Source organism: Callospermophilus lateralis, chromosome 14 (assembly GCF_048772815.1).
Source record: "Callospermophilus lateralis isolate mCalLat2 chromosome 14, mCalLat2.hap1, whole genome shotgun sequence".
Classification (NCBI taxonomy): Eukaryota; Metazoa; Chordata; class Mammalia; order Rodentia; family Sciuridae; genus Callospermophilus; species Callospermophilus lateralis.
The window spans coordinates 86,426,614-86,435,334 of NC_135318.1; the positions used below are offsets into that span (position 1 = coordinate 86,426,614).

The window sequence follows — 8,721 nt, forward strand, 5'->3', positions numbered from 1 at the left end:
ATTATAAACTGTATCCTTAGGTGTCTAGAAGCATAATTTTATTTTCCAGAGTTATGTCTGCTTTTGTCTTCCTTTTAAAAGACTTCTTAAGAACTCTTAGATAAGTGTGTTCCAAAAGAGTTTGAATTTTACCTTTTCTATTTGATATCTAATATGTTTAAAGGCTTTGAAACACAGAATTTGGAACTGGAAATATAAGTAGTTTCATTTGATCTTCAGGGATGTGAATCTATCGTGGTACATTAGTGCTGACATGACTGAAATCTATTTCATGCAAAAAAAATCTGATTGGTCTATAGTGTGGTTCAAAAAGAATAACTGAGGTTTCTTTTGCATTTTGTAATGGGATGCATATTTTAGCAAAAGAAAAGCACCTAGATTATAAATTGCAGTTCATTAATGCCTGTGTAATTTTTTAACCTATTAAAAGGAAGAGTGACAATTGAATAATTACTATTGAATAATTACTGTTACCCTTTGGTGTACAGTTATCTGGGATGTGAAATATACTTAAAACAACTTATTCCTAAAGGTTTTCTCATGTGCTTTTTGTCCCAGAACAACCATTGTATTCTTTATAAGGCCTGCTCTGAAACCACAGAGCAAACAAAAATCCAGCTTTAAATGGAGCTATTTGCTCAGGGACTTGCTAGGATATGGAATTTTGGATTTTGGGGTATGCAGATTTTCAGTGCTTCAAAAAAGATATTAACAGAATAGGCCTCTTGCAAGGTTTCCTCCTACTACAGCTAAAGAAATGAAGAAGATCCAAAGCATTTCAGAGACTATTCAGTATCATTGGAACCAGAAACAGAACTGAGTATACTGGTTTGTTCTTCACTCAGCTTGTTCACTTTTTTCCCACTAAACAGGAATGAAATGATAAAAATATCTATCAATGCAACTTCTTCCTATTTATTAAAAAAAAAACTAAAATAGACTAGTTGAAGATGTGGTTCAACTGAGTATAAAATGAGAGTGGCTTATTGAAGATTATTTGTAAAATACATGAGATTAGAGTTGGCCTTTATATGGGCACCTTTTTTTTAGTATCTTTTATCATTTATAAATGATCCATCTCATGAGATAGTGAGGTTACTTTTGTACTGTACTCCAAATTAAAGTGCATATTTAGTGCCCTTGGTGGCTGGACTATAATTTACACAAGGCATGACTGTTACATGATTTTTCTGTGTGATTTGTGAAATCAGTCTCATTCCTTTATAATCAGATTATGCATATTATATTGTGTATTTTAAAATAATTCCTGTGTTTAAAAAGTGCCCCTAATGGTTTTTCCTTATATTAATAGGTCAAACCCATAGGATCAGGGAAAAGAGAAATGCCAAGCTACAAAAACTATAATGGAACTTAAATTTTTGCTCTTAATCCTGCTGTCAGATATATATGTTACACACACACACACACACACACACACACACACACACCTTAAATTCTGTGAACAACTTCAGGTGCATCTATTTTTAGATCTAAAATTTGTGCATATGTTGCCATTTTTTGATTTAGTCTAATGGTTTTCAGTCTACCTGGAGATTTTCTTTGTCCATAAGATCCTGTAGTTCATTAAAATTTCCCCACAAAGATAATGTGTCCTAAAAACTCTGTGCCAAACAAATCTTCCTAGAACAAAATACTTCCTAGGTACTCACCATTAAGGAAAGCATGGAGTGAGGAACAGTTGTGCTGACCCAGCAACTCCTTTTCCCTAAGTTCTTATACCTCTGTAAATGGACTGTCACTGCCTAACTTATGTGCCCCTGTTCATGGTGAAGCTGCTACTTTCACCTGTCCACTGCTGGGACATGTCAAAAGCCATTTCTGTTGCATCTTGTTAGTCTCTTCTTCCCTTTAAGCTTAATTGTCAACTACCTTGGTTTTGCCCATTTGTTATATTTGGTTTAATTTACTCTTACCTATGGAAGTTATTTCACCCTAAAAGTAAACCCTTTGGAGATTAGGCTATATCCATCTCCACATTCACCTTAAAAATAGTTTAGGAATCATTTGGGTAATTTTCATTGAGTGTGGGCAGTTCAACAAATATGGAATACATTCTTGGTCTTGAAATTTAGTGGGTAATCCCTCCAGAATGCCCCTCAAAATTTGGACAACAGTTCCACCCACTACTTCTTGTGTGCCTGGGTAATTCACATTCCACACATTTTGTCTTCTTACATGGAAAGGTGGGGAAACATTATATGAACACACACAAAAGATCTGTTTACTTGGATCATTGCAGATGATGTCCAAATGAGAGACTTTATTCCTCACATTCTCAACTATGAACTCCTGACTTAGAAACAGTTTTCTTGAGAGTGATTGTTAATTACTTATTCTGTTCAGGGTGTGGGGCTAATTACTTCACTTTTATTAGATGAACTCATATATGTATACTGATGATAATAGAATGCCATTCAAAACTGCTGTTGGATCTAAGGAAGTAGGATGAATCTCTACCTTTGTCCTTTGTTTCCTCATGGTACGTGTTGGCATGTACACGTTCTCATTGAAGCAGGGCTGTTATTGATGCTCAAGTCTCTGAGCCCATGAGTTTCTTTTAAAGCCTGTTTTTATTAAACCCAATTTATGGAATGTTTAGTGCATATATCAGTGAACAATGGCACAACACTAGACCATTGTTTTTTGGCTGTTTATTACTACTGAGGAGCTGGTTGGAATTTGTTCACATTCCAGTGTTGCATGAGAGGTAGTGTGGCACACAGTCATAGCCCAGATTGTGGGTGCTCTGTGGCAACTCAGCCATGGCTAGATGTTATGGTTGCTGGCCCGATGACTAGATCACAGGCATAACAACATTTTATTTGCTGCCTCTTACTTAATTTTTAGAAAAGGACACAGTTTGCTAGACACTCCTATATGCATTTAGTGATTTGTATCACTCATTTCTAGTCAAACTAGCTGATAAATACAAAGAAGGCCCAAGTTTCTTTTATTCATTCTCTGGGCTAAGAATGTCAACTCTGATCATCCATTGAATATCCCTGTCATGTAAAGTACAGAAAGAAATAACATAGGGAGAATTAAGGAAAGGTAACTTTAGCCATAAATTCTGTAAAAGATAATAAACTTAAAGATCTTTCTTTGGACAGCTGATTTCATCTTCTGCATAGATTTTTTTAGGTTTTCTTGAGTCCTCTTCTTTTCTCTTCCCTTTAATTTACTGTGTAATATTTCAGATATACAGACAATGACCTGAGGCAGGAACCATATGGCTTGTTGGAAGAATCACTAGAAAATAAGGTAGAAGAAGAAAGGAGGATGAGGTTTTAGGACAGGGGCTTATCTAAGGGTTCTGTTCTGTGTGTGATGGAATCCAACTTATAATTTTTAAAGGCTACCACACCTGTCCTGAAGAGTGGAAACAAGGGACTAGGTAGAGGCTCTCCTGTGACTTAGTGGAATCATGACTGACAGTAAGATGAGATGGTAGGTACGCAGGTGTTAAGAAGTGGCCTTGTTGTGTTTATATTTGAAACTGGATCTGCAGAACTTGCAAATAGAATGAATATATTTGGAATAAGAAAAGTATAAAACCCCATTCCTAGATTCAGAGTCTGAACATTTGTGTGAAAGGTGAAACTATCCACCATACCTGTGCAGTTGGTTTTGTTGGGGGGTGTGGAGGCTGAATCAAGAATTGGCCTTGCCATCTATTCAGTTTGAGTTGCCTATTCTATATATCCAGGTGGAGATGTCAAGGAGATAGTTGAAAGTAGGAATCTGTATCTCAGTAGGAGGATCAAAATTTAAACACACATGTTCAAGATTCTTACTGATAGCAGCTGATTTAAAAAAAAACAAAAACAAAAAAAACTTAGGGCTAGTTGCAGTTACTCAGGGTGAGAATATGAAGTGAGATCTAGGGTTAAATTCTGATGCACTGAAGGGAATTGGAGAAGGAATGCCATAAGAACAGGCGTTTAAGTCAGCTTTTTTGCTGCTGTGACTAAAAGACCTGCCAAGAACAATTTTAGAGAAAAAAAAAAAGGTTTATTTGTGGGCTACAGTTTCAGAAGTCTCAGTCCAGAGACAGCTGGCTCCATTTCATGGGGCTAGAGATGAGGTAGAACAACATGGTGGAAGAGTGTGGTGGAGGGAAGCAGCTCACAGGATAAACAGGAAGGAGAGAAGAGAGAGAGAGAGAGAGAGAGAGAGAGAGAGAGAGAGAGAGAGAGAGAGTCCACTGCCCAGATATAAATATACCCCAAAGGCATACTCCCAGTGACCCACCTCTTCTAGCCACACCCTACCTGCCTTCATTTACCAACCAGTTAATCCCATCAGGAGGCTAATTCATTGATTGTGTTAAGGCTCTCTTAACCCAAACATTTCTCCTCTGAACCTTCTTGCTTTGTCTCACACGTGAGATTGCAGAAGGGTACACCTAGGAATTAATTTCATTTAGATTGTAGCTAATTGTTGATTTTGTTGGCTCTCCTTAGTACTCGTTTTTTTGTTTGTTTTTTTTTTATGTATAATGATTTAAGAATTTCAGACTCATTGTGAATGAGATTTTAGTTTCTGACTCTCCATTGTTACCTTGCGCAAACCCCACCTCTTCCACAGCCCCAGCCTTATTCCTTGGAGTCCAGTGGCATGGAGGCTGTTGTATCCTCCTTCCCATATCTTTCATGGTCTGCAGAGGCAGAACTCTCAGGTGCCCCTGCTTGTTTCCTATCCAGTTGACAGTTTATACTGGTTTATCTCTGATCTTCAGAGGTGTTTATTTTGCTCTCAAGTATGGCTAGTTAGTTTCTTTCTTTCTTTTTAATGCCCCTTATAATTTATTATTATTGCTGTGCATTGGGACCCACTCTGCTATGCCTTACTATCAGAAACTCTTAATACCTTGAATTTATAGACAATAAAAATCACACTTAATAATTCTTTCATTATTCCTATTTAGGTGTGTGTATGTCTAGGGTTTTTTTAGTCACTGTACCAATTATTACCAGTGGTTGCTTTTTTTCACCTATATATTTCTGCAAGTTAAATGTCTTCTGTAAGTTAGTTTAATATTTCAACCAGAAAAGGTTTTTAGTTTATTATCCTAAATTAGTGTTGTGGGTCTTTTAGGCAAAAAAAAAAAAAAAAAAAAAAAAAAAAAAAAGCTGCAATTCAGACCAGGCAGCTTATTTTATCTACTCATCAAGACAAGATAAGGATATTTTAGTTTTACTCAATTTATTGTAGCTAATACATAAAAATTGGGTAATGGTAAATTGGAAGCAAATAACATGTGCCCAGAATACTTGTCTTAACGTTCTTTTAGTTAACACCATGACAATTCCTTTAATAACTGCTTGTGTATTTACACAGGGTAAATTAAATGTGAGAAATCCTTATTTCTGTAACAAGTAAAGATACCTTGACCCCTGCTAAGTACCCCCTAAATGCTGAGCTAAGTACAACAGGGTCATCTGGTGAAAGTTGGGGAAGGATTAATCCTCCTAGGCAGAGCACTCATGCTCCTCTGATGTTTTCCAGATAAATTACATGGTGTGGAGCTGCAGCATACTTGAGATGGCTGTAATGTTACTGTGTGACAATTAATCCCATTCACTTTGATATAATTAATGAGAATGGTGAAATAGAAGTGCAATTTCATCTCCAGGAGGAAATGTCACCCCATTAATGAGGGTAGGGCTTATTATTATCAGTTGAAGCAGCAGATTTTTGAAACAGCAGCTATTGAAACTGTTGAGTTGGTGTATTCTCAGAGGTAGTTGTTTCTTTCTGGCAGTGACATAAGGAGCGAATTTTGAAGGGGAGTTTTTGCTGCTTGCCTCCTCCACACACACATTTTTCCCCCCTAAACCAGTGATAACATTTTGACATCTCTGCAATTATAAGATACCATAATAAAAATTTAATAAGCATAAAGTATTACATCTAAATATAACTAATTGACATTTACCAAGAGCATTACCCATGTGAAGCATTTATGTGTGTGTGTGTAAAATCCTTAAATTTTCCTTTATTGCTATTATGGTAATGCACTAAAAATATTATCCATTTCTTAAAATGTACTGTGGGGATTACTGCCCTTGTTTTTAGACCAATTCTGTCATGCCATGCTATCAGAAAGTCTTTAGATCTTTAGTTTTAGATTTTTAAAAAATCACTTTTAATAGTTCTTTTATCATTACTGCTTAGGTGTGTTCATGTGTGGTTTTCTTTCAGTCATTGTCCCATTGTATATTAAACTGGAATGAGTTGAACTGGAGCTCAGAAATACTATCTCTTTAAGTTACTGGAACACTATCTTTTGCTACTAGAACTGCTTTCTTGGGTTCATGCAGTAATTCTTTAAAAAGTTGGAAAACATCTGGGAGTGGTGGCACAAACCTGTAATCCCAGCAGTGTGGAGGCTAAGGCAGGAGGATCACAAGTTCAAAGCCATCCTCAGCAAAAGTAAGGTGCCAAACAACTTAGTGAGACCCTGTCTCTGAATAAAACATAAAATAGGGCTGGAGATGTGGCTCAGTGGTCGAATGCCTCTGAGTTCAATTCCCAAAAACAACAACAACAAAAAAAAGTTGGAATATTGGTGAGGTGCCCTGCATTGAATCTTTCATACCAAAAAAAAAAAAAAGAAAAAAAGGTTGGAAAGTAGTGAATTTAGAGACAATCACAAAATGATATATTGAGTTTTTCAAGTTATATAATGATGTTTCCAAGTTATATAATGATGTTTCCTAAATACTAATCTATTATTAGTATTTTTGCATTAATGAATGTACATGAGAATGTATTAATTTTTAATCATACTTTAGAGATTTTATGAAATTGTTTCAAATAACTTCATTGCCTTTATAAAAGAAATTGTAATATTGATGAATTTTTAATGGAATTCTTCATATATGAATACTTAATACACATCATGTTGCTAATGTTAAAAAGTGTAGGCAGCCTTTAGAAATAACAGAGTTTGTGTTACTTTGATTAAATGTTTATAGTTTGTTTTCTGTTAAAAGTCCAACTTGGCTGCCTAGGAAGTACTTCCCAGCACTTAGTGATGCAACCATTTGGTGGATTTGTAGTTAAAAAAAAAATGGAGATCAGCTTTGAAACTGTGAGTTATATATTATTATGACAGTTTTTTTAGGAATTATATATACATTGCTATTCATATTTGATCATGATCTTTTTCTGCTACTAGCAAGTAAAGGAATAAACATTTCTTAAATTGTTGGGTTTAGAATAAAGTCTTATACTTTTAAAACTATTACCAGGAAATGACTTTGTATAAAATAGTTTAATAATTCATTGGACTTTATTTTCAGTTAATGCATATAATCCCAGTAGGGTCAAATTGTTTAATGAACAGTATGTTCCTTGTACCTCTTTCTTTTTTTCAAGAAACAGGTAGCATTCCTTTTTAACCTTAAGATATCTGTAGAGCATTTTGAGCATTTTGAGACCATATTGTTGAACTCAGTTGAGACAGGTTTATTTTAGTTGCCCCCTCCACTTTCTTACTGGCATTTTGGGAAACTTCAATTATTTAAAATTTGTTTTCAGGAAAATGTATATTGAAAACTCTTCTTTAAAAGTCAAGGAAAGGCAGCGTCCACCCGCGCGGCGGCGAGAGCCAAGACCCGAGGGGGTGGGCGTGGCGGCCGCCGGAACACAACCCCCCCTATTTGCGCTTTGCGTGGGGCAGCGCCACGTCGCTCCTCTCCACCAGCTGCCATGAGCGAGCGCCTCCGCCCCAGGAAAAGAAGAAGGAATGGCAATGAAGAAGATAACCATCTCCCCCCCCAGACCAAAAGGAGTAGTAGAAACCCTGTTTTTCAGGATTCCTGGGACACAGAGTCTTCAAGCAGTGACAGTGGTGGGAGCAGCAGCAGCAGTAGCAGCATCAACAGCCCTGACAGGGCCAGCGGGCCAGAGGGCAGCCTAAGCCAGATCATGCCCAGATCCAGCCCCAATACCCCTCAGCCCATGCCTGAGCAGTCTGCACTGTGCCAAGGCCCTTACTTCCACATCAACCAGACCCTGAAGGAGGCCCACTTTCACAGCCTGCAGCACCGAGGACGGCCTCCGACATGATGCGTGGGCAGTTTCTTGCCTTCTGTGAAGGGACAGCGCTGTGCAGATTTGATATTTCAACTTACAATTTGTTTTAAAAAAATTGCACACAAAAAATGCCTGTTGGCTTTTCAGTCTATATTTGAAATAACAGGTTAACAGGCAATTGTTTACTTGTGGTTTTGCTGCACTATTGCAATTTCAAAGGGGCTTTGAAGCAATTTTTTTTTTTTATAGGATTCTTTTGAGGGAGGGTATCAAATCCATGTCAAGGAAGTGGTGTGAGGAAATCTCATCTGTGTGTTGCATCCATAGTGTGTCCAGTTCAGACTGATCTTTAAATCTGTCAATTAGAAGTTCTACTTTATGTAAAGGGCCTTTTAAAAATGCGGGATCTTCAATTTTTTAATTCAATAAACTAGTAAAGAGTATCTAGTTTCCATGAAAAAACACAAGGGTATTTTTTGTTTTGTTTTGTTTTTTCCCCCCAAATATAGTAAGCTTGATTCAGTCTTGCACTGCCATACTACCTCTTAGTATGTACATGTTCTGTGGAAAGTACTCTGTTGTAACAGGAGAATAATCAGATCCATCCAGTTTAGATTGTGGAAGTGAAGCGCCCTCCCTAGTAATAGTCTCCTCTCT

At 36.9% G+C, this 8,721-nt stretch overlaps 1 pseudogene; it reads left to right on the plus strand.

Moving 5' to 3' along the window:
- Positions 1-7,663: 7,663 nt before the first annotated feature.
- LOC143380504 (protein VCF1 pseudogene) lies at positions 7,664-8,281 on the plus strand (annotated as a pseudogene).
- Positions 8,282-8,721: the final 440 nt, after the last annotated feature.